This window comes from Bos taurus, chromosome X, assembly GCF_002263795.3.
Source record: "Bos taurus isolate L1 Dominette 01449 registration number 42190680 breed Hereford chromosome X, ARS-UCD2.0, whole genome shotgun sequence".
NCBI lineage: Eukaryota > Metazoa > Chordata > Mammalia > Artiodactyla > Bovidae > Bos > Bos taurus.
In genome coordinates, this window is record NC_037357.1 from 72,255,811 (window position 1) to 72,281,721 (window position 25,911).

The window sequence follows — 25,911 nt, forward strand, 5'->3', positions numbered from 1 at the left end:
ATGATTTTTATGAGATTTTATGAAAAATAATGTACATGTACATGTATAACTGAATCATTTTGCTTTACACCTGAAACTAACACAATATTATTAATCAACTATTATCAAATATAAAATAAAGCTCTAAAAAGAAAACTTGCTACAATTTATGTTGATGAATGCTTTGTCTATGCTGTCTTCTATGGGTTTTATGGTGTCATGGTTTATCTTAAGTCTTTAAGCCATTTAGAGTTTATTTTTGTGTATGGTATGATGGTGTGTTCCAACTACTTTGATTTACATGTTGCTATCCCAGAAGACAATGGCACCCCACTCCAATACTCTTGCCTGGAAAATCCCTCCCCTGGACGGAGGAGCCTGGTCAGCTGCAGTCCATGGGGTCGCTAGGAGTTGTACACGACTGAGCGACTTCACTTTCACTTTTCACTTTCATGCATATTGGAGAAGGAAATGGCAACCCACTCCAGTGTTCTTGCCTGGAGAATCCCAGGGATGGGGGAGCCTGGTGGGCTGCCATCTATGGGGTCGCAGAGAGTTGGACATGACTGAAATGACTTAGCAACAGCAACAGCATCCCAGCTTCCCAGTGCCCCTTGCTGAACAGACTTTTTTCTCATTTTAAATTCTTGCCTACTTTGTCAAAGTTTAATTGACTATAGATATGTGGGTTTATTTGTGGCCTTTCTATTCTGTTCCATTGATCCATATGTCTGTTTTTGCACCAATCCCACACTGTTGTGATTAAAGTAGCTTTGTAATGATATCTGAAGTCTGAGGAAGTTATATCTTCTGTTTCATTCTAGTTTCCTCTCAGGATTTCATTGGCAATGCTGGTTTTTTATGGTTCTATATAGATTGTTGGAATTTGTTCTAGTTCTATGAAAAAATGTCATGAGTAATTTGATAAGAATCACATGAAATCCAGAGCTTGCTTTGGGAAGTATTGCCATTTTAACAATATTAATTCTTCCAAGCATGAGCATGGAATGTATTTCTATTCCTTTGAATCCTCTTTAATTTGAATGTATTTCTATTCCTTTGAATCCTCTTTAATTTTCTTTAATAGTGTTTTATAGTTCTCAGTGTAAAAGTCTTTCACTTCCTTGATCAAGTTTATTCCTAGGTATTTTTTAGTGCAATTGTTATAAGATTTTTTTTAAACATTCTATCAGTCTCCCAGGGGCTTTCCTGTTAGCTCAGTTGGTAAACAATCTGCCTGCAATGCAGGAGACCCTGGTTTGATTCCTGGGTCAGGAAGATATTCTGGAGAAGGGATAGGCTCTGCACTCCAGTATTCTTGGGCTTCCCTCGTGGCTCAGCTAGTAAAGAATCCACCTACAATGTGGGAGATCTGGGTTCAATCCCTGGGTTGGGAAGATGCCCTGGAGAAGAGAAAGGCTACCCACTCCAGCATTATGGCCTTGAGAACTTCATGGACTGTGTAGTCCATGGGATAACTAAAGAGTTAGACATGACTGAGCAACTTTCACTTCACAGTCTTCCAAGGCTACAGACATAAAATCAAAAATAAATGACTGGAACTTAATTCAAGCTTACAAGATTTTGCATAGCAAAGGAAACCAATAAATAAATAAATAAAACACAGAGAATGGGAGAAAATATTTGCAAATAGTGCTACCAAACAAAGTTTAATCTCCAAAATATACAAGTAGATTATACAAGTGAACAATGAAAAACAACTAACCTAATCAAAAAAATGGGCAGAAGATCTTAATAGACATTTTCCAAAGAAGATATACAGGCAGCCAGTAGGCACATGAAAAGATGCTCAGCATCAGTAATTTGTTAGAGAAATGCAAATCAGAAGTACAATGAGACACCATCTCACACCGGTCACAATGGCCATCACTAAAAAGTCTACAAATAGCAAATGCTGGAGAGATTGTGGAAAAAAGGAAACTCTCCCCCACTGTTAGTGGGAGTGTAAATTGGCACAGCAACTATGGAGAACAGAGTGGATGTACCTCGGAAAACTAAAAATAAAGTTACCATATGATCCAGCAATTCCACTCCTGGGCATTTATCCAAAAAACTATAATTCAAAAAGATATATTCACCTTTATGTTCATAGCAGCACACTATTCATAATAGCCAAAGAATATTATCAATGAAATGCCCATTGATGGATGAATGGATAAAAAAGATGTGGTACATATATACAATGGAATACTACTCAGCCATGAAAAGAATGAATGTTAGCATTTGCAGCAACATGGATGCAACTAGAGATTATCATATTAAATGAAGCAAGTCAGCAAGAGAAAGAAAAATGCCATGTTATATCACTTATATATGGAATATAAAATATGGCATGAACTAACCTATCTACAAAGCAGAAATAGACTCATAGACATAGAGATCAGACTTGCGATTGCTAAGGGTGAGAGAGAAGGGAGAAGGATGGACTGGGAGTTTGGAATTGGTAGAGTCAAACTATTCCATTTAGAATGGATAAAAAATAAGGTCTTATGTATAGCACAGGGAACTATATCCAATTTCCTTTGATAAGACATAATGGAAAAGAATATATAAAAGAATATATATATATATATATATATGTGCATAACTGAGTCACCTTGCCATTCAGCAGACATTGGCATGTTACAAATTGACTATATTTCAATTTTTTAATTGAAGGATAATTGCTTTACAGAATTTTTAAAATTAATTTATTTTTTATTGAAGGATAATTGCTTTACAGAATTTTGCTGTTTTCTGTCAAATCTCAATATGAATCAGCCATAGGCATATGTATGTCCCCTCCCTCCTTCCCATCTCCCTCCCCATCCCACCCCTCTAGGTTGATACAGAGCCCCTGTTTGAATTATCTGAGACTTACAGCAAATTTCCATTGGCTATCTATTTTACATATGGTGATGTAAGTCTCCATGTTACTCTCTCCGTACATCTCACTCTCTCCTCCCCTCTCATCGTGTCCATAAGTCTGTTTTCTATGTCTATGTCTTCATTGCTGCCCTGCATATAAAGTCTTCAGTATCACCTTTCTAGATTCCATATATATGTGTTGCTGCTGCTGCTGCTGCTAAGTCACTTCAGTCGTGTCTGAATCTGTGTGACCCCATAGACGGCAACCCACCAGGCTCCTCCGTCCCTGGGATTCTCCAGGCAAGAACACTGGAGTGGGTTGCCATTTCCTTTTCCAATGCATGAAAGTAAAAAGTGAAAGTGAATTCGCTCAGTCATGTCTGACCCTCAGTGACCCCATGGACTGCAGCCTTCCAGGCTCCTCCATCCATGGGATTTTCCAGGAAGGAGTACTGGAGTGGGGTGCCATTGCCTTCTCCCATATATGCTCCCATATAGTATATGATATTTATCTTTCTCTTTCTGATTTACTTCACTCTGTATAATAGGGTCTAGGTTAATCCACCTCATTAGAACTGACTCAAATGTGCTCCTTTTTATTGCTGAGTAATATACCATTGTGTATATATACCAGAACTTCTTTATCCATTCATTTGTTGATGGACATTTAGGTTGCTTCCACATTCTAGCTATTGTAAATAGTGCTGCAATGAACATTGGGGCACATGTGTCTTTTTAAATTTATATTTCCTCAGGATGGAGAAAAGGGAACCCTGTTGTACTGTTTGTGGGAATGGAAATAGATACAGCCACTATAGAAGATGGTATGGGGATTCCTTTAAAAAATGGATATTCCATTCCTTAAAATGGGAAATTTATTCCATATGGTGGAATAAAACCACCATATGACCCAGCAATTCTACTCCTGGTCTATATTTAAATTAAAAAAAAAATAGAGTTAACCAAAGGAAAAAAAAATTGAGGAATGAGGCCACCAAAATTTGAGAATTTTCGGTATCAAATGATATCAGGAAAGTGAAAAGACAACCTACTGAATGGGAGAAAATATGTACAATCAAATATCTGAAAAGATGCTTGTGTCTAGAATATACAAAGAACTATAGAAAGTCAATAATAAAATAAGAAACATTGCAGTTAAAACTGGACAAAGTAATATGCATATCTGATTCACTTTGCTGTACACCTGAAATTAACTCAACATTGTAAATCAACTATACTCTAATATTTTTTTATGGACAAATTATATGAGTAAGCATATCTCCAAAAAAGGCATACCAATGGCCAACATGCACACAAAGTATGCTTAAGCTTTAGGTCATCAGGGAAATCCAAATGAAAGCAGTGAGAAAACACTTCATGCATTTTAGGATAGATATAATTTTTAAAATAGATAATAAGTAGTGTTGGAGAGAATGAAGATGGATTGAAACCTGCATACACTGCTAGTAAGAATATAAAATGGTATAGCTACTTTGGAAAATAGACTAACCTTCAATAGGTTAAACAAAGTATTATATGAGTCAACAGTTCTAGCTTAGGTATATACCAAAGAGAATTGAAAGAATATACCAGCACAAAAACTTGTAGAGGATGTAATATTCATAATAGCATTATTCTTAATATACAAAAGTGTGAGAAAATATAAAAATATAAACCCCATAAACTGATAAATGAAACAAATGCATATCCATACAATGAAGTAATATCCAGCAATAAAAACAATGAAGTACTTCTACAACATGGATGAACTTTGAAAACTATGTTAAGTGAAAGAAACCAGTAATAATAGCCAATGTATTGCATTATCCCATTCATGTAAAATTTCTGAAACAGGAAAATTTATGGATACATAACATAGTGGCTAGCTAGAGTGGGGAAATGTGGGAGAGTTCATGGGTGACAGCTAAAGGGTAGAAGCTTTCTGTTAGGGGTGATGGAAATTAAAAAAAAATGATTTTGTTGATGGTTGCACAATTCTTTATATACTACACAGAATTTGCTGATATGCTTTAAAAGGAAGAAGTGTAACCAGTTAGAATATCTCTCAATAAATATGTGTTAAAAATATTATAAAGAGATCTTGTTAGCCATTCACTTTGTTTTCCTTAATAACAATATCTTGCAAGTTATATAATTGTGGCTCAGCCGGTAAAGAATCCACCTGTAATGTGGAAGACCTGGGTTCGATCACTAGGTTGGGAAGATCCCCTGGAGAAGGAAACTGCTACCCACTGCAATATTCTGGCCTGGAGATTTCCATGGAATGTATAGTCCACGGGGTCACAAAGAGTTGGACATGACTGAGCGACTTTCACTTTCACATGTTATATATTGTAAGATATACACAATATACATACCTTGGAAGAAAAGCTATGACAAACTTAGACAGCATATTAAAAAGCAGAGACATTACTCTGCCAAGAAAGGTCCATATAGTCAAAACTATGATTTTTCCAGTAGTCATGTATGGAAGTGAGAGTTGAACCATAAAGAAGTCTGAATGCTAAAGAGTTGATGTTTTTGAGCTGTGGTGTTGGAGAAGAATCTTGAGAGTTCCTTGGACTGCAAGGAGATCAAACCAGTCAATCCTAAAGGAAATCAATCCTGAATATTCTTTGGAAGGACTGATGCTGTGGCTGAAGCTCCAATACCTTGGCCACCTGATGCAAAGAGCTGACTCATTGGAAAAGACCCTGATGCTGGGAAAGATTGAGAGCAGGAAGAGAAGGGGCGACAGAGGATGAGATGGTTGGATGGCATCACTGTCTCAATGGACATGAGTTTGAGCAAGCCCCAGGAGATGGTGAAGGACAGAGAAGCCTGGCATGCGCAGTCCATGGGGTCACAAAGAGTTGGACACGACTGAACGACTGAACAACAAAAACATATTATATATGTCTTATGTATAATATACATGCAATTGTATAATATATATAATACATAAAATATTTTTGATACAGTACATCAAAAGCAGAACATTTATATTGGCGGGATCAACAAACTTTAAGTAGAATCTACCAGTTTTTATGGGCATTCATTAGTGTATATATTCATAGCTCTGTATAATTTTGTCTTCCATATTGATTTATGTGACCATCCCACAATCAAAATATGTAACTGTTCCATCACTACAAAGGAACTCCCTGTGTTATCCCCTATCAACTCCCTTTCCCTAATGGTATTTACTTTTGTTGCATCAGATGCAGAAAACGTTGCTTTGCAAAGAAATTACATAATCAAAATAATGGGACAGAATCCAATGTTGAAAACATATTTATCTCAAGTGCATTTACTACTGCTGTGTTTCCCTCAAAAATGTAAAACAACCTATGACATCCCTGTTGGTTTGCTGAGATGTCACAGAGTGTCTCATTGCACAGTTTGGGAACCACAATTAGAAGTAAATTATGAATTGCATACAACAGGTAGGACATCTTCATTCTGTTGCAAGGCACATCCTCTAGGGACTGCCCTTTATTTATCCAATATTTAGCCTTGAAGAATAATTCCTTGTATATGAACCCAAATATTCATTATACTTTCTCTTTATAGCTCATCTAACATGCAAGATGTCAGAAGGCAAAATCCTCTCCATTCTAGCTGTTCTTCTAAATACTACAGTAGTCTCCCTGCAAATAGCAGAAGAAGGTACTATTTGTGTTTGTGAAAATTAATGTAAATTGATGGTTTGAACTATAGAATATTGTTACATGTTACTGTGCCATATGTGACACCCAACTTTGGCAATTTTATATAAATAACCTATCACTTCTGATTATTTTGTGATGACTAGAGCTTTTTTGTTGTTGATGTTTGTTTGCTAATTCATGTCTGACTCTTTTGCAACACAAAGCTAACCCCATGTAGCAAGCGAAACTCCTCTGTCCATGGAATTCTCCAGGCAAGAATACTGGAATGGGTTGTCATTTCCTTCTCCAGGGGATCTTCCCAACCTAGGGACTGAAATCATGTCTCCTGCATTGGCAGGTGGATTCATTACCACTGAGCAACCAGGAAAGCCCTTAGAGCTGCTTAAATCATTGTCTTCCTCCCTTTCTCTTGAGGCAAGCTTTAAATACATAGGAGTTGAATTTTCTATATCAGTTTTGAAACATTTTTCAGACTGAATATCTTTAATATTCATGTTGATATTGTGTCCTAAAATGGTACAGAACAAACTCCTTTATTTCTCTCTTTTTCCTTTTTTTCCTCCCACACACTTTTGCTTACCATGTTGTCGTGGATATAGCACTAGTGTAGGAGTCTGAAGTTCTGAGTTATAGCTTCAGCTTTGTCATGATGAGTTGAGGTTAATCTGTGAGTTAAACAACTCACCTTCCCTAACTCTCAAATTCCTTCTCTATAAACTGTGGGAAGAAGTAATTTTTAAAATCCCTTCCATCTCTTTATGTCATGAGGTTCTACGATTGAATTTCTGCTTTGAGTAGGCTTTTGTATGCAAATACATTTCTTTGTGCTTTTCATTCAGCCATATGATGACAATAACAACCCCCTAAATTCATGAGGTTATATCTGGAAAATTTTTGGAAAGTTTTGAAGAAGAAAATGCTATACAAATAAATTTTGTAGTATAAAGATCAACGAAAAATGACAAGACTACGAGGGGTAATATGAAAACATACTTTACACTGAGGAAACCAGAAGGGAAAGAGACACGTGTACCCCAATGTTCATCGCAGCACTGTTTATAATAGCCAGGACATGGAAGCAACCTAGATGTCCATCAGCAGATGAATGGATAAGAAAGCTGTGGTACATATACACAATGGAGTATTACTCAGCCATTAAAAAGAATACATTTGAATCAGTTCTAATGAGGTGGATGAAACTGGAGCCTATTATACAGAGTGAAGTAAGCCAGAAGGAAAAACACCAATACAGTATACTAACGCATATATATGGAATTTAGAAAGATGGTAACGATAACCCTGTATACGAGACAGCAAAAGAGACACTGATGTATAGAACAGGCTTATGGACTCTGTTGGAGAGGAGTCCCTCTCTGTTGGAGAGGGAGAGGGTGGGAAGATTTGGGAGAATGGCATTGAAACATGTGAAATGTCATGTATGAAACGAGATGCCAGTCCAGGTTCAATGCACGATGCTGGATACTTGGGGCTGGTGCACTGGGATGATCCAGAGGGATGGTGTGGGGAGGGAGGAGGGAGGAGGGTTCAGGATGGGGAACACATGAAAAAAAAAAAAAAAGAAAACATACTTTACTATGGGAGCACAGCTATATACAGAAGCAATTGGAATATTTAGAATAATTCCCTATAATTTCCCAATCCTCTAGACTGTTATCTCAAGGATTAAGTTTCTTTGTAAAATGAATGTAGGAAGTCTTCATCTTTTTTCAAAATTGAAAACAGCATGGACCTTGGAGATTTAAAGCAAAACCCATTTTAAGGGGATGAGAAAAATAATTTGGCTAGAGAGTTGAATTGAGAACATGTCCAGTGCTAGGCACATTGCTCCTTCATGAATGACAGCCTTGTTATCATTAGTGGGTTTCCATAACTCAATGAAGGTATGAGCTATGCCTCACAGGGCTACCCAAGATGGACGGGTCATAGTGAAGAGTTCTGACTAAATATGGTTCACTAGAGAAGGAAATGGCAACTCAATCTGGTATACTTGCTGCAAGAACCCCATGAACAGTATGAAAAGGCAAAAATATACGACCCTGGAAGATGAGTCCCCAAGGTTGGAAGGGTCCAATATGCTAATGGGGAAGAGCAGAGGGCAATTAATAATAGCTCCAGAAAGAATGAAGCAGCTGGGCCAAAGTGGAAATGAAACACAGTTGTGGATATATCTGGTGGTAAAAATAAAGTGAAAGTGAAGTTGCTCAGTCATGTCCAACTCTTTGCGACCCCGTGGACTGTAGCCCACCAGGCTCCTCCATCCATGGGATTCTCCAGGCAAGAATACTGGAGTGGGTTGCCATTTCCTTCTCCAGGGGAATCTTCCCGACCCAGGGATCGAACCCTGGTCTCCCACATTGCAGGGAGATGCTTTAATCTCTGAGCCACCAGGGAAGCTCCGGTAAAAGTAAAGTCTGATGGTATTAAGAACGATATTGCATAGGAACTGGGAAGGTTAGATCCATGAATCAAGGTAAATTGGTCCTAGTCAAGCAGAAGAAGGCAAGATTGAACACCAACATCTTAAGAATCAGTACACTAAAATGAAGGGGTATGGGCCAATTTAATTCAGATGACCATTATATCTACTACTGTGAGAAAAAATCCCTTAGAAGAAATGGAGTAGCACTCACAGTCAACAGAAAGTCCAAAATGCAGTCCTTGGATACTACCTCAAAAAAGACAGGATGATCTTGGTTCATTTTCAAGGTAAACTGTTCAACATCACACTAGTCCAAGTCTATGCCCAAACCACAGATGCCAAAGAAGCTGAAGTTGACCAGTTCTATGAAAACCGACAACACATTTTAGAAATAACACCAAAGGAAAGATGTCCTTTTCATCACATATGATTGGACTACAAAAGAAAGAAGCCAAGAGATACCCCAAAGAAAAGGAAAGTATGGCCTTGGAGTACAAAATGAAGCAAGGCAAAGGCTAAAACAGTTTTATTAAGAGAATGTGCAGGTCATAGCAAACACCAATTTCCAATAATTCAAGAGATTACTATATATATGGACATAACCAGATGGTCAATGCCAAAATCAGATTGATTATATTCTTTACAGCTGAAGATGGAGAAGCTTTATACAGTCAGTAAAAACAAAAACTGGAACTGACTGTGATTCAGAGCATGAACTCCTCATTGGAAAATTCAGACTTAAATTGAAGAAGGAAGGGAAAACCACTGGATCATTCAGGTATGATCTAAATCAAGGCATTTATCAATATATAGTGGAGGTGATGAACAGATTCAAGGAATTATATCTGGTAAGCAGAGTGCCTGAAGAACTATGAATGGAGGGTTATAACATTGTGCAATGTGGTCCCACTAGAGAAGGGAATGGGAAACCACTTCAGCATTCTTGCTTTGAGAATGTCATGACTAGTATGAAAAGGCAAAAATATATGACACTGAAAGATGAACTCCCAAGGTAAACAAGTGCCCAATATGCTACTGGAGAAAAGCAGAGAAATAGCTCTAGAAGGAATGAAAAGGCTAAACCAAAGTAGAAACAATACCCAGTTATGGATGTGTCTGGAGGTGAATATGCTACTAGAGAAGAGTGGAGAAATGGTTTCAAAAGAATGAAGAGATGGAGTCAAAGCAAAAACAACACACAGTTGTGGATGTGACTGATGATGGAAGTAAAGTTCGATGCTGTAAAGAACAATACTGCATAGCAACCTGGAATGTTAGGTCCATGAATCAAGGTAAATTGGAAGTGGTCAAACAGGAGACAGCAAAGGTGAATATCGAAATTTTAGGAGTCAGTGAACTGAAATGGACAGAAATGGGTGAATTTAACTCAGATGGCCATTACATATACTGCTGTGGACAAGAATCCCTTAGAAGAAAGGGAACAGTGCTCACAGTCAACAAAAGAGCACAAAATGCAGTACGTGTGTGCAATCTAAAAAAATGACAGAAGATCTCTGTTTTCAAGGAAAACCAGCACATCAGAGTAGTGCAAGTCTATGCCCCAACCACTAATGCCAAAGAAGCTGACATTGAACGATTCTATGAAGAAATACAAGAACTTCTACAATGAATACCAAAAAATGATGTCCATTTCATCATAGGTGACTGGAATACAAAAGTAGGAAGTCAAGAGGCACCTGGAGTAAACAGACATGTTTGGCCTTGGAGTACAAAATGAAGCAGGGCAAAGACTAACAGAGTTTTGCCAGGAGAACACACTGGTCATAGGAAACACCGTCTTCCAACAGCACAAGAGATGACTCTGCAATGGACATCAAAAGATGATCAATGCCAAATGCCAGATCAGATTGATTATATTCTTGGCAGCTAAAGATGGAGAAACCCTATACAGCCAGAAAAGCAAGACTGAGAGCTGACTGTGGCTCAGAGCATGAACTCCTCATTGCAAAATTCAGACTTAAATTGAAGAAAGTAGGGAAAACCACTGGATCATTCAGGTATGTCCTAAATCAAATCCCTTATAATTATACAGTCTAAGTGACAAATAGATGCAAGGGATTAGATCTGATAGAGTGCCTGAAGAACTATAGACATTGTTTGTGACATTGTACAGGAGGCGGCGATAAAAACCATCCCCAAGAAAAAGAAATGAAAAAGGCAAAATAGTTGTCTGAGGAGGCCTTATAAATAGCTGAGGAAAGAAGAGAAGTAAAAAGCAAAGGAGAAAAGGAAACATATATCCATCTGAATGCAGAGTTTCAGAAAATAGCAAGGAAAGATAAGAAAGCCTACTTAAGTGAATAATGCAAAGAAACAGATGAAAACAATACAATAGGAAAGACAATAAATATCTTCAATAAAATTGGAGATACCAAGGGAACATTTCATGCAAAGATGGGCACAATAAAGGACAGAAATGGGATGAAACTAACAGAAGCAGAAGATATTAAGAGGAGGTGGCAAGAATACACAGAAGAACTATACAAAAAATATCTTAATGATCCAGATGACCATGATTGTGTGATCACTCACCTAGAGTCAGACATCCTGGAGTCCAAAGTCAAATGAACCTTTGGAAACATGACTATGAACAAAGGTAGAAGAGGTGATGGAATTCCAGTTGAGCTATTTCAAATACTGAAAGATGATGCTGTGAAAGTGCTGCACCCAATATGCCAGCAAATTTGGAAAACTCAACAGTAACCACAGGACTGGAAGAGGTCAGGTTTCACTCCAATCCCAAAGAAAGGCAATGGCAAAGAATGTTCAAACTACTGCATAATTGCACTCATCTCACATGCCCCCAAAGTAATGTTCTAAATTCTCCATACTAGGCTTCAACTTTACATGAACTGAGAACTTCCAGATGTTCAAGCTAGGTTTAGAAAAGGCAGAGGAACCAGAGATAAAATTGTCAACATCTGTTCGATCATAGAAAAGGCAAGATAATTCAAGAAAAATATCTACTTCTGCTTTATTGACTATGCCAAAGCCTTTGACTGTATGGATCACAACAAACTGTGGAACATTCTTAAAGAGATGGGAATACCAGACCACCTGACCTGCCTCCTGAGAAATCTGTATGCAGGTCAAGAAGCAGACACGTAGCAACATACTCGTTCCAAATTGGGAAGGGAATATGTCAAAGCTGTATATTGTCACCCTGTTTATTCAACTTACATGCAGGATATATCATGTGAAATGCCGAGCTGGATGAAGCATAAGCTCGTATCAAGTTTGCCAAGAGAAACATCAATAATCTCATATATGCAGATGACACAACCCTTATGTCAGAAATCGAAGAGGAGATAAAGAGCCCCCTGATGAAAGTGCAAGAGGAGCATGAAAAAGCTGGCTCAAAACCCAACATTCAAAAAACTTAGATCATAGCATCCAGTCCCATTACTTGATGGCAGAGACGTGGAAACAATAGAAACAGGGAGAAACTTTATTTCCTTGGGCACCAAAATCACTGCAGATGGTCACTGCAGCCATGAAATTAAAAGACACTTGGTCCTTGGATGCAAATCTATGGCAAACCTAGAGAGCATATTAAAAAGTGGAGACATTACTTTGCTGACAAAGGTCCATCTAGTCAAAGCTATGGTTTTTCTTGTAGCGATGTATGGATGTGAGAGCTGGACCATAAAGAAGGCTGGGAGCTGAAGAATTGATGCTTCTGAACTTTAGTATTGGAGAAGACTCTTTAGAGTCCCTTGGACTGCAAGGACATCCAACCAGTCAATCCTAAAGGAAACCCATCCTGAATATTTATTGGAAGGACTAATGCCAAAGCTGAAGCTCCAATACTTTGGCCACCAAATGTGAAGAGTCAACTCAGTAGAAAAGACTCTTATGCTGGATAAGATTGAACGCAGGAGCAGAAGGGGACAACAAAGGATGAGATGGTTGGATGGCATCACCAACGCAATGGACATGAGTCTGAACAAGTTCCAGACATTGGTGATGGACAGGGAAGCCTGACATGCTATAGTCCATGGGGTTGCAAAACCTAGACATGACTGTGTGACTGAACTGAACTGGTTGTGAAAGCAAAGTCCAAGGCTGTACAATCAGACATACCAAAGAATGCCATACTATAGGACAATATTGCATAGGAATCTGGAATATTAGGTATGTGAATCAAGATAAACTGGAAGTGGTCAAACAGGAGATGGCAAGAGTGAATATCAACGTTTTTGGAATCAGTGAATTATACTGGACTGAAACAGGCGAATTCAATTCAGATAGTCATTATATCTACTACTGTGGGCAGACATAAACATTAGTATTCCATTTCTTCTAATGGAGTAACCCTTAGAAGAAATGGAGTCGCCCTCATACTCAACAAAATAGTCGGAAATGCAGTACTTCTGTGAAATCTCGAAAACAACAATTTTATCTTGGCTCATGTCCAAGGCAAACTATTCAATCCAAGTATATGCCTCAACAGTAATTGTGAAGAAGCTGAACTTGAACCATTCTGTGAAGACCTAAAAGATTTTGTAGAACTAACACCCAAAGGAGATGACATTTTCAGCATAGGGGACTGAGATTCAAAAGTAGGAATTCAAGAGATACCTGGAGCAACATGCAAGTTTGGCCTTTCAGTACAAAATTAAGCAGGGAAAAAGCTAACAAATTGTTCCCAAGAGGACACACTGGTCATATCAGAAATGCTTTTCTAACAACACAAGAGAATACTCTACACATGGACATCCCCAGATGGTCAACACTGAAATCAGTTTGATTATGTTCTTTGCAGCTGAGGATGGAGAAGCTCTGCTGCTGCTGCTGCTGCTGAGTCACTTCAGTCGTGTCCGACTCTGTGCGACCCCATAGATGGCAGCCCACCCGGCTCCCCCATCCGTGGGATTCTCCAGGCAAGAGTACTGGAGTGGGTTACCATTTCCTTCTTCAATGCATGAAAGTAAAAAGTGAAAATGAATTCGCTCAGTCGTGTCTGACTCTTAGCAACCCCATGGACTGCAGCCTACCAGGCTCCTTGTCTATGGATTTTCCAGGCAAGAGTACTGGAGTGGGATGCCATTGCCTTCTCTGGGAGAAGCTCTATAAGTCAGCAAAAACAAGACCAGGAGCTGACTGGGGCTCAGATCATGAACCCCTTATTGTAAAATTCAGACTTAAATTGAAAGTACAGAACACCACTAAGCCATTAAGGTACGATCTAAATAAAATCCTTATGATTATAAAGTGGATGTGACAAATAGATTCAAGGGATTAGATCTGATCGAGTGCCTGAAGAACTATCGATGGATGTTCATAACATTGTACAGGAGGCAGTGATCAAAATCATCCCCAAGGAAAAGAAACATAACAAGGCAAAATGTTTGAGGAGGCCTTACAAATAGCTGAGAAAAGAAGAGAAGTGAAAGGCAAATGAGAAAAGGAAAGATATACCCCTCTGAATGCAGACTTCCAAGGAATAGCACGAAGAGAAAGAAAGCCTTCCTAAGTGAACAATGCAAACAAATAGAGGGAAATAATAAAACGTGTAAGACCTGAGATCTCTTTAATAAAATAGGAGATACAAAGAGAACATTTCCTGCAAAGATAGGCACAATAAAGGAAAGAAACAGTATGGACCTAACAGAAATAGAAATTATCCTATATTTAAGGCAGCAAGAGAGACACATATGTAAAGAACAGACTCTTGGGCTCTGTGCAAGAAAGCACAGAGGGATGATTTGAGAGAATAGCATTGAAACATGTATATTACCATATATAAAATAGAGGACCTGTGCAAATTTGATGCATGAAGCAGGGTACTCAAAGCTGGTGTTCTGAGACAACCAAAAGGATGGGGTGGGTAGGGATATGGGAGGGGTTTAAGGATGGGTGGCAAATGTGCATCTGTGCCTGCTTCATATTGATGTATGGCAAACACATCAAATAGTGTAAACTAATTATCCTACAATTAAAATTAATTATTTTTTAATAAAAGAAAAGGTGGCAAGAATACCCAGAACTATACAAAAAAGATCTGAATGACCCAGATAACCAAGACAACCTGACCTGCCTCTTGAGAAACCTGTATGAAGATCAGGAAACAACAGATAGAACTGGACATGGAACAACAGACTGGTTCCAAATAGGAAAAGGAGTACGTCAAGGCTGTATATTGTCACTTATTATTTAACTGCTTATTTAGCTTATATGCAGAGTACATCATAAGAAACGCTGGGCTGAAGGAAGCACAAGTTGGAATCAAGATTGCTGGGAGAAATATCAATAACCTCAGATATGCAGATAACACCACCCTTATGGCAGAAAGTGAAGAAGAACTTCTTCTTCATCAAGAGCCTCTTGATGAAAGTGAAAGAGGAGAGTGAAAATGTTGGCTTAAAGCTCAACATTCAGAAAACTAAGATCATGGCATCTGATCCCATCACTTCATGGCAAATAGATGTGGAAACAATGGCTGACTTTATTTTTTGGGGGCTCCAAAATCACTGCAGATGGTGATTGCAGCCATGACATTAAAAGACGCTTACTCCTTGGAAGGAAAGTTATGACCAACCTAGACAGCATATTAAAAAGCTGAGGCATTACTTTGTCAACAAAAGTCCATCTAGTCAAGCCTATGGTGTTTCCAGTAGTCATGTATGGATGTGAGATTTGAACTATAAAGAAAGCTGAGCGCCGAAGAATTGATGCTTTTGAACTGTGGTGTTGGAGAAGACTCTTGAGAGTCCCTTGGACTGCAAGGAGATCCAACCAGTCCATCATAAAGGAAATCAATCCTGGGGGTTCATTAGAAGGACTGATGTTGAAGCTGAACCTCCAATACCTTGGCTACCTGATGTGAAGAGCTGACTCATTTGAAAAGACCCTTATGCTGGGAAAGATTGAAGGCAGGAGGAGAAGGAAACGACAGAGGATGAGATGGTTGGATGGCATCACCGACTCAATGGACATGAGTTTGGGTAAACTCCGGGAGTTGGTGATGGACAGGGAGGCCTGGCATGCTGCAGTTCATAGGTTCGCAAAGATTCAGACATGACTGTGTGACTGAACTGATACTGATACTAACCACGATGGTGTGGTCACTCACCTAAAGCCAGACATCCTGGAGTGTGAAGTCAAAGAGGCCTTAGGAAGCATCACTACAAATAAAGCCAGTGGTTGTTTTGGAATTCCACGTGAGCTCTTTCAAATCCTAAAACATGATGCTGTTAAAGTGCTTCACTCAGTATGTCAGCCAATTTGGAAAACTCAGCAGTGGCCACAGGAATGGAAAAGGTCTGTTTTCATTTGAATCACAAAGAAGGGCAATGCCAAAGAATCTTCAAAGTACTGCACAGTTGCACTCATATCACATGCTAGCAAGGTAATGCTCAAAATCCTTCAAGCTAGGCTTTAACAGTATGTGAACCAAGAACTTCCAGATGTTCAAGCTGGATTTATAAAAGGCAGAGGAACCAGAGATCAAATTGCCCATATCTATTGGATCATAGAAAAAGCAAGGTATTTCCAGAAAACCACCTACTTCCACTTCATTAAATATGGTAAAACCTTTACCCCTGTGGATCACAATAAACTGTGGAAAATTCTTAAAGAGATGGGCATACCAGACCACCTTACCTACCTCCTGCAAAACCTGTATGCAAATAATAAAGAAGCAACAGGTAGAACCGAACATGGAGAAACAGACTGGTTCAAAATTTGGAAAGGAGTGCATCAAAGATGTATATTGTCACCCTGCTTATTTAATTTATAATCAGATTACATCATGTAATGCCAGGCTGGATGAAACACATGCTGTAATCAAGATTTCTGGGAGAAATATGAATAACTCAGATATGCAAATGACACCACTTTTATGGCAGGAAGCAAAGAGAAACTAAGGAGTCTCTTGATGAAGTTGAAAGAGGAGAGTGAAAAAGCTGACTTAAATCTCAACATTCAAAAAATTAAGATTATGGCATCCAGTCTTATCACTTCATGGCATATAGATGGGGAAACAATGTAAACAGTGACAGGCTTTATTTTCTTGGGCTCCAAAATCACTTCAGACCGTGACTGCAGCCATGAAATTAAAAGACACTTGCTCCTTGGATGAAAAGCTCTGACAAAGCTAGCAGCTTATTAAAAAGCAGAGACATTACTTTTCTGACAAAGGTCCATCTAGTCAAGGCTATGGTTTTTCCAGGAGTCATGTACAGATGTAAGTGTTGGACCATAAAGAAAGCTGAGTGCTGAAGAATTGATGCTTTTGAATTGTGGTGCCGGAGAAGACTCTTGAGAGTCCCTTAGACAGCAAGGAGATCAAACCAGCCAATCATAAAGGAAAGTAATCCTGAATACACACTGGAAGGACTGATGCTGAAGCTGAAGTTCCAATACCTTAGCCACCTGATGTAAATAGTCGACTCACTGAAAAAGATCCTGGAAAAGATCAAAAGCAGAAGGAGAAGTGGATGAGAGGAGGAGATGGTTAGATGGTATCACCAACTTAATGGACATGAGTTTGAGCAAGTTCCAGGAGATGGTGATGGACAGGGAAGCCTGGTGTGCTGCAGTTTGTGGGGTCTCAAAGAATCGGACAGAACTTAGCGACTGAATAGCAAAAACCCACTCCAAATTATGCTTTATATTTATTCCCAAATAATGATAAATTACTGGAGAAGGCAATGGCACCCCACTCCAGTACTCTTGCCTGGAAAATCCCATGGACAGAGGAGCCTTGAAGGCTGCAGTCCATGGGGTCGCTGAAGGTAGGACACAACTGACTTCACTTTCACTTTTCACTTTCATGCATTGGAGAAGGAAATGGCAACCCACTCCAGTGTTCTTGCCTGGAGAATCCCAGGGACAGGAGAGCCTGGTGGGCTGCTGTCTATGGGGCTGCACAAAGTTGGACACGACTGAAGTGACTTAGCAACAGCAATGATAAATTATAGTCCACAAAAATTATATCCAAAAGTTTATATCTTGGCACAGATGACAATTTAATAAAAAGAATGAGCTTTTGGTGAATGGTGATTGACAGCAGAGATCAGAATACGTGGAGCATTTGTTCCAGTTCCAGTTCAATTGCTCAGTCTTGTGCAATGCTTTGTGAGCCCATAGACTGTAGCACGCCAGGCTTCCCTGTCCACCACCAAATCCTGGAGCTTGCTCAAATTCATGTCCATAGACTTGATGATGCCATCCAACCATCTCGTCCTCTGTCATCCACTTCTCCTCCTGCCTTCAATCTTTCCCAGCATCAGGGTCTTTTCAAAAGAGTCGGTTCTTCACATCAGTTGGCCAAAGTATTGGAGTTTCAGCTACAGCATCAGTCCTTCCAATTAATATTCAGGACTGATTTCCTTTAGGATGGACTGGTTGGATCTCTTTGCAGTCTACGGGATTCTCAAGAGTCTTATCCAAAACCACAGTTCAAAAGCATCATTCTTAAGCTCTCAGGTTTCTTTATGGTCCAAGTGTCACATCCATATGTGACTACTGGAAAAACCATAGCCTTAACTAGATGGACCTTTGTCAGAAAAGTAATGTATCAGTTTTTAATATGCTGTCTAGGTTGGCCAAGGAGCAAGTGTCTTTTAATTTCATGGCTGCAGTTACCATCTGTAGTGATTTTGGAGCCCAAGAAGATGACGTCTGTCACTGTTTCCATTGTTTCCCCAAGTGCCATGTGTCATGAATTGATGGGACCAAATGCCATGATCTTAGTCTTTTGAAAGCTTTTGTTGGGCTCCTTCAATTTCTAGCGAGTTGCTGACAGCTCACTCTGACGTTCACGTCCTTCTCACCCTAGCAGCTATTTGGATGGATGGTGATTTTTTCTCTACTTGAATCCCCATTGAAAACTTGTTTTTTTTCCACTAAAGTAAGACTTTTCTAGGAAATATGGAGCATGACTGCAACTTTGTGAAAGAGGGCTTGAATGGTAACTCAGTAAATTTTATTTTAAAATATTGCATTTAATTGGTAAACCTATCCAGTTCTGCAAGATTTGTGTGTGATTACAATTGGAAAGGCAGACCAAATGCTCTGTGGAATAAACTATTAGGCCACATTATTTAAACTCTTAAAAATTCTTTGTTTGGAGGACAATAAAGCAAGGCAAAAATAAGCCAAAGTTTTGCTGCAATGTGATTTTCCCATAATAATCACTCAATAGATGTAATGAAGCAATATTTGAAAACTTAAGTATAAAATAACAGAATATATTTTCCTTGTCAAAAGTTTAATATATTACATGTAAGTCTACCATCCCCTGCTGTGTCTACCATTTTGAATATATATCTTTTCAGAGCTTTTTCTGTTAATTTAGACACATATTGTTGTTGCTCCTTCTCTCAGTCATGTCCAACTCTGCGACTGCAGGCATGTACATGTGTCTATGTTTACATAGACATATATGTGCTGTGCTGTGCTTAATTGCTCAGTCGTGTCTGACTCTTTGTGACCCCATGGACTGTAGCCCAACAGGCTCATTTGTCCATGGGGATTCTCCAGGAAAAAGTACTGGAGTGGATCGCCATGCCCTCCTGCATGGGATCTGCCCAACCCAGGGATCGAATCCAGGTCTCCTGCATTGCAGGTGGATTCTTTACCATTTGAGCCATCAGGGAAACACATAGACACATATATGTACCCATAAAGCTATATAATAATTAGATTGAATTATATAAAATTGCTATATTTAGTAATCAAAATACTGAGCACTTCACATGGTTTCACCTCAGATTAAATGTGTAGGTAATTTAAAATAATTGTTATCATAAACATATTGTTTTTCTTGCTGTTCAGTCCCCAAGTTGTGTTCAACTATTTATGGCCCCATGAACTGCAGTATGTCAGGTTTCCTTATCCTTCGCCATCTCCTGGAGTTTGCTCAAATTCAAGTCCATTGAGTCAGTATTGTTACACAACCACTCATCCTCTGTTACACTCTGGTCCTATTGCCCTCATTCTTTCCCAGCATTATGATCTTTTCCAGTGAGCTGGCTCTTTGAATCAAGTGGCCAAATATCGGAGCTTCAGCTTCAGTCATTCCAATAAATACCCAGTGTTGAATATTTCCTTTAGGATTGACTGGTTTGATATCCTTGCAGTCCAAGGGACTCTTAAGAGTCTTCAACACCACAGTTCAAAACCATCAATTCTTTGGGGCTCAGCCTTCTTTATGGTCTAACTCTCACATCTGTAGATGACTACTAGGAGAATAATAGCTTTGACTATACGGAACTTTGTCGACAAAATTATGTCTCTACTTTCTAATATGCTGTCTAGGTTTGTCATAGCTTTCCTTTCAAGGAGAAATAGTCTTTTTATTTCATGGTTGTAGCCAACATCTGTAGTGATTTGGAGCCCAAGAAAATAAAATATATTTCACTGCTTCCACTTTTTTCACTTCTATTTGCCATGAAGTTTTAGGACCAGATGCCATGATCATAGTATTTTTTAATGTTGAATTTCAAGCCATCTTTTACACTCTTCTCTTTCACCCTCATCGAGAGGCTGTATAGTTCCTCTTCAATTCCTGCCATTAGCATGATATCATCTGCATATCTGAAACTGTTGCTATTTCTCCTGGAAATATTGACTCCAGCTTGTGATTCAACCAGCCTGGCATTTCACAAGATATACTCTGCATATAAATTAATTAAGCAGTGTGACAATATACAGCCTTGATTTACTCCTTTCCCAATTTTGAATCATTCCATCATTCCAGTTCTAACTGTTGCTTCTTGAACTGCATATAGGTTTCTCAGAAGGCAGGTAAGGTGATATGATACTCCCATCTCTTTAAGAATTTTTTCTATTTGTTGTGATCTACACAGTCAAAGAATTTAGCATAGTCAATAAAGCAGAAGTAGATTTTGTTTTCTGAATTACCTTTCTTTATCTATGATCTGACAGATGTTGGCAGTTGGATCTCTGGTTCTGCTGCCTTTTCTAAATTTCACTTGCATATCTGGAAATTTTGGGTTCACATACTGCTAAAGCCTAGCTTGAAAAATTTTGAGCATAACTTTGCTAGCATGTGAAGTAAGTGCAGTTGTGTAGTAGTTTGAAGATTCTTTGGCATTGCCCTTCTTTGTGATTGGAATGAAAACTGACATTTTCCAGTCCTATGGCCACTGCTGTTTTCCAGATTTGCTGGCATATTGAGTGCAGCACTTTAACAGCATCATCTTTTAGGGTTTTAAATCACTCAGCTGGAATTCTCTCACCTCCACTAGGTTTGTTCATAGTTATATTTCCTAAGGCCTCTTCAACTTCACATTCCAGGATATCTGGCTCTAGGTGAGTGATCACACCATCGTTTTTATCCAGGTCATTAAGACCTTTTTTGTAGAGTTCTGTGTATTCTTGCCATCTCTTTATCTCTTCTGCTTCTTTTAGGTCCCTACTGTTTCTGTCCTTTATCCTGCCCATCCTTGTATGAAAATTTCCCTTGATATCCCCAATTTTCTTGATATCTCTAGTTTTTCCCATTCTATCGTTTTCCTCTATTTCTTTGCACTGTTCACTTAGGAAGTTTCCTTATCTGTCTTTTCTATTCTCTTGAACTCTGCATTCAGTTGGGTGTACCTTTCCCTTTCTCTCTTGTATTTTGGTTCTCTTCTTTTCTCACCTAACTGTAAAGTCTCTTCATACAACAGCTTTGACTCCTTGCATTTCTTTTTCTTGGGGTTGGTTTTGGTCACTGCCTCCTGTACATTGTTATAAACCTTTATCCATAGTTCTTCAGGCACTCTGCCTACCAGATCTAATCCCTTGAATCTGTTTGCCACCTTCACTGTATAGTCATAAGTGCTTTGATTTATGTCCTACCTGAATGGCCTAGTGGTTTTACCTGCTTTATTCATTTAAGCCTGAGGTTGCAATAAGAAATTCATGATCTGAACCACGGTCATTTCCAGGTCTTGTTTTTGCTGACTGTATAGAGCTTCTCTATCTTCAGCTGCAAAGAATATAATCAATTTGATTTTGGTATTGACCATCTTGTGATGTCCATGTGTAGAGTCATCTCTTCAATTATTGGAAATCAGTGTTTTCTATGACCAGAATGTTCTCTTGATAAAACTGTTAGCATTTGCCCTGCTTCGTTTTGTACTCCAAGGTCATCCTTTACTATTACTCTAGGTATCTCTTGACTTCCTACTTTTGTATTCCAATTCTGTATGATGAAAAGGATGGGTTCTAGTTCTAGAAATTGTTGTAGGTCTTCATAGAACCAGTGAACTTTAGGTTCTTTAGCAACAGTGTTTGGGGCATAGACTTTGATTACTGTGATGTTGTATGGTTTGCCTTGAAAATGAACTGAGATTATTCTGTTGTTTTTGAGATTGCATCCAATTGCTGCATTTCAGACTTTTTTTTTTTTTTTACTATGAGGGCTACTCCATTTCTTCTAAGGGATTGTTGTCCACAGTAGTAGATGTACTGATGAACCCAATCAAATTAACCCATTCCCATCCACTTTAAATTACTGATTCTTAAGATGTTTATGTTCACTCTTGCCATCTCCTGGTTGATCAAGTCCTATTTATCTCGATTCATGGGCCTAACACTCCAGGATCCTATGCAATATTGTTCTTTATAGAACTGAGCTTTACTTTCACCACCAAACAAATTCACAACTGAGCATCGTTTCTCCTTTGGCTCAGCCACTTCATTCCTTCTGGAGCTATTTCTCCACTCTTGTATCATATTTGACACCTTCCAACCTGGGGACCGCCTTCATGCATCACAGCATTGTCATGGTTAAGGGGCTTGCATAAGTCAATGAAGCCTGGGCCATGCCATGTAGGGCCACCAAGACAGATGTGTCATAGTGAGAGTTCTGACAAAACATGGCCCACTTGAGGAAGGAATGGTAAACCATTCCATTATTCTTGAGAACCCTATGAACAGTAACATAATAAACATCACTCTAAAACTTTCTTTTAATCTCCCCTTTGACGAAATTTCCAGTTTAATGCCTATTGCCTATTAAACTTCAGTTAAAGTGTTAACCAGAATTCCCTTACATGATTTATCACAGCTTATTTAGTTATTCCTTTGTTAACATTCATTTTCAAGTTTTGTTTTAAATAACACTGTTGTGAATAATTTTTCACTTTCCTATTTTTAATTATAATTAACATACAATATTATATTAGTTCTAGGTGTTCAAACTAGTGATTCAACATTTATGTACATTGTGAAATGATCACCATAGTAGGTCTAGTTTTCATCTGTCACCATACAAAGTTAATGCTCTATTATTTACTATACTCGCCATGCTGAACATTACATTTCAATGACATATTTATATCTTATAAGTGGTAGTTTGTTCCTTTTGATCCCCTTCACCAATTTTGCCCACCCTCAATGTCCCTGGGCTTCCCAGGTGGTTCTAGAGGTAAAGAATCTGCCTGCCAATGCAGGAGATGTAAGAGACACAGGTTCGATCCTGGGTCAGGAAGATCCCCCTGGAGAAGGGCATGGAAACCCACTCCAGTATTCTTGCCTGGAGAATCCCATGGACAGAGGAGCCTGGTTGGGCTACAGTTCATAGGTCACAAAGAGTCGGACATGACTGAAATGACTTAGCATGCACAATGCCCCTGCCTTCTGGTAACCACCAATCTGTTCCCTGTATTAATGAATCTGGTTTTGTTTACTTGTTTGTTTCATTTTTTCAGGTTCCACATATAAATGAAATCATATAGTATTTGTATTTCTCTGTCTTATTACACTTAGCATAATATCCTCAAAGTTCATCCATGGTGTCAAAGCAATTCAACATTTTCTTTTTTCTTGCATGGAATCCACATGTCTCACTTTATATAAAATCTGTAATAACATTAGTGATCCTACTCTCGTGTATTACAATGTATTTTCTTTATATATAAATTTTGTTTAGTTATATTTAATGTGACTACTGATATATTTTGACTTATTTCTGCCATCTCACTCTGTTTTCTCTCTTTTTTTTTTTTTTTTCCTTTCCTGTCTTCCATTGGATTCATTATTTTCTTTATTACATTCTTTTTATCCTCTGCTGGTTTGAAATTTATATATTGAACTTAAATCTTTCAAGTGATTAAACTTTTACAAATCAATTAATATCTGTAATATTATCCTGAAAAAAAGCTGAAAGGCCTTTTAAAAATTTGACATTATTTTTTCACCCTCCCATCTTCAATTTTATTTTACATGTCTAGTGTTTCAATTCCACTTTATGACCTCCCATAGTCATTATGATAATTTTAGTTTTGTGAAATGTTCATTATTATTTAGATTTACCCACATATTTCTAGTTTATTTGTTCCTTATTGATCTTGTTTCCACTCCCTCCTTCTGAATTTCAATGTCTTTCTTAATGAAGTATAGCCTTCAAAATCTCTTTCAGGAAAGGTCAGTAAATGTTAAACTCTGTAAACTTTTTCTGTCTAAAATTCTAGTTAACTATTACTCTTGAATGATAAACTGGCTGGTATATAATTCTAAGATGGTAATTGTTTTCCTTTAAGGCTTTGACAATATTATTATATTGTCTGATAGAATAAATTAATGTTAATAATTTACTATCAGTCTAATTGTTCCTTTTAGATAAACTGTTTCTTGAAAGCTCTCAATATTTTCTTAGTTATTGTTGTTCTATATTGGATATACCACAGTATGTCTAGTTTAATATGTATTTATATTTATTATAGTCAGTAATCAATACCCTTATTCAATTTGAGGACACCGGTATTTCTTTAGTTTTAGAAAATCTTCTTTCTCTGATTGTTTCTGTTCTCTCTAAATTTCTTTTAGATATACTATCAGTCTGCTTGGGCTGCAGGATAGATTGTGTCACTTAAACAATAGACAGTCTTTTTCTAACATTTCTTGAGGCTAAAAGCTCCTGATCAGGATGGCAGCATAGTCAAGTTCCAGTGAGAGCCCTTTTCATACCTTGAAGATGGTTATCTTTTTACTGTGTGTGCACATGGCATTTCTCAGTACATACACATGGGGAGGGATGGAGGGAGGAAGGGACAGAGAGAGAAATATTTCTTCCTCTTATTCTAAGGGCACTTATCCCTTTATGAGGGTCCTAATTTAAGTCCAATGATCTAATCTAAATCTAATTACTTCCCAAAGGCCCTACCTCCAAATGCCATCACAATGGAAGTTAGGGCTTCTATATATTAATTTTTGATGGGGCACATTCAGTCTACATGGATATTTGACTTGCTTATTGTATTTTCCAGATCTCAAACTCTTTCCTATTTTCCACTTTTTACTTTCTGTGTTGCACTCTGTAATTTTACATATTTTCAAATTACTAATTTTCTTTCTGACTATATCAAACTTCTACTTATGTTTATTGAATTTAATGTTTTTTAATTTTTTTTATTGAAAGATAATTGCTTTACAGAATTTTGTTGTCTATCATTATTACATTTTAATTTTTTTTCTTTTACAAATATTTACATAGTATTATTCTTTTCCATTATGGCTTACATTTCCTCTTGAATTCCATTATAATTTTAACTATACTTACTTAGAATTCCTTTTAGAATATTCTATTCTTTCAAATTATTGTCCTTATTTTTTCTATGTACATATGTATGTATGTAATCTTGTGGATAGTTTATATCTGAAAATTTATTTGATGTTTTAATTCCAATTTTTCTGAAATGAAATTGACACACAGCACTGTACAAGTTTAAGGTGTACAGTGATTTGGCTTCATACATCATGAAATGATGCACACAGAAGAACTATATGAAAGAGATCTTAATGATGCAGATAACCACAATGGAATGATCACTCATCTAGAGCCAGACATTCTGGAGTCCAAAGTCAAGTGGGCCTTAGGAAGTATCACTATGAACAAAACTAGTGGGGATGATGGAATTCCAGCTGAGATATTTTAAATCCTAAAAGATGATGCTGTTAAGGTGCTGCATTCAA

At 38.0% G+C, this 25,911-nt stretch overlaps 1 protein-coding gene across 1 annotated transcript in view; it reads right to left on the reverse strand.

The window, feature by feature from the left end:
• TENT5D (terminal nucleotidyltransferase 5D) overlaps positions 1 to 25,911 on the reverse strand; it is a 286,385-nt gene that overhangs the window by 200,469 nt on the left and 60,005 nt on the right. The window lies entirely within an intron of this gene.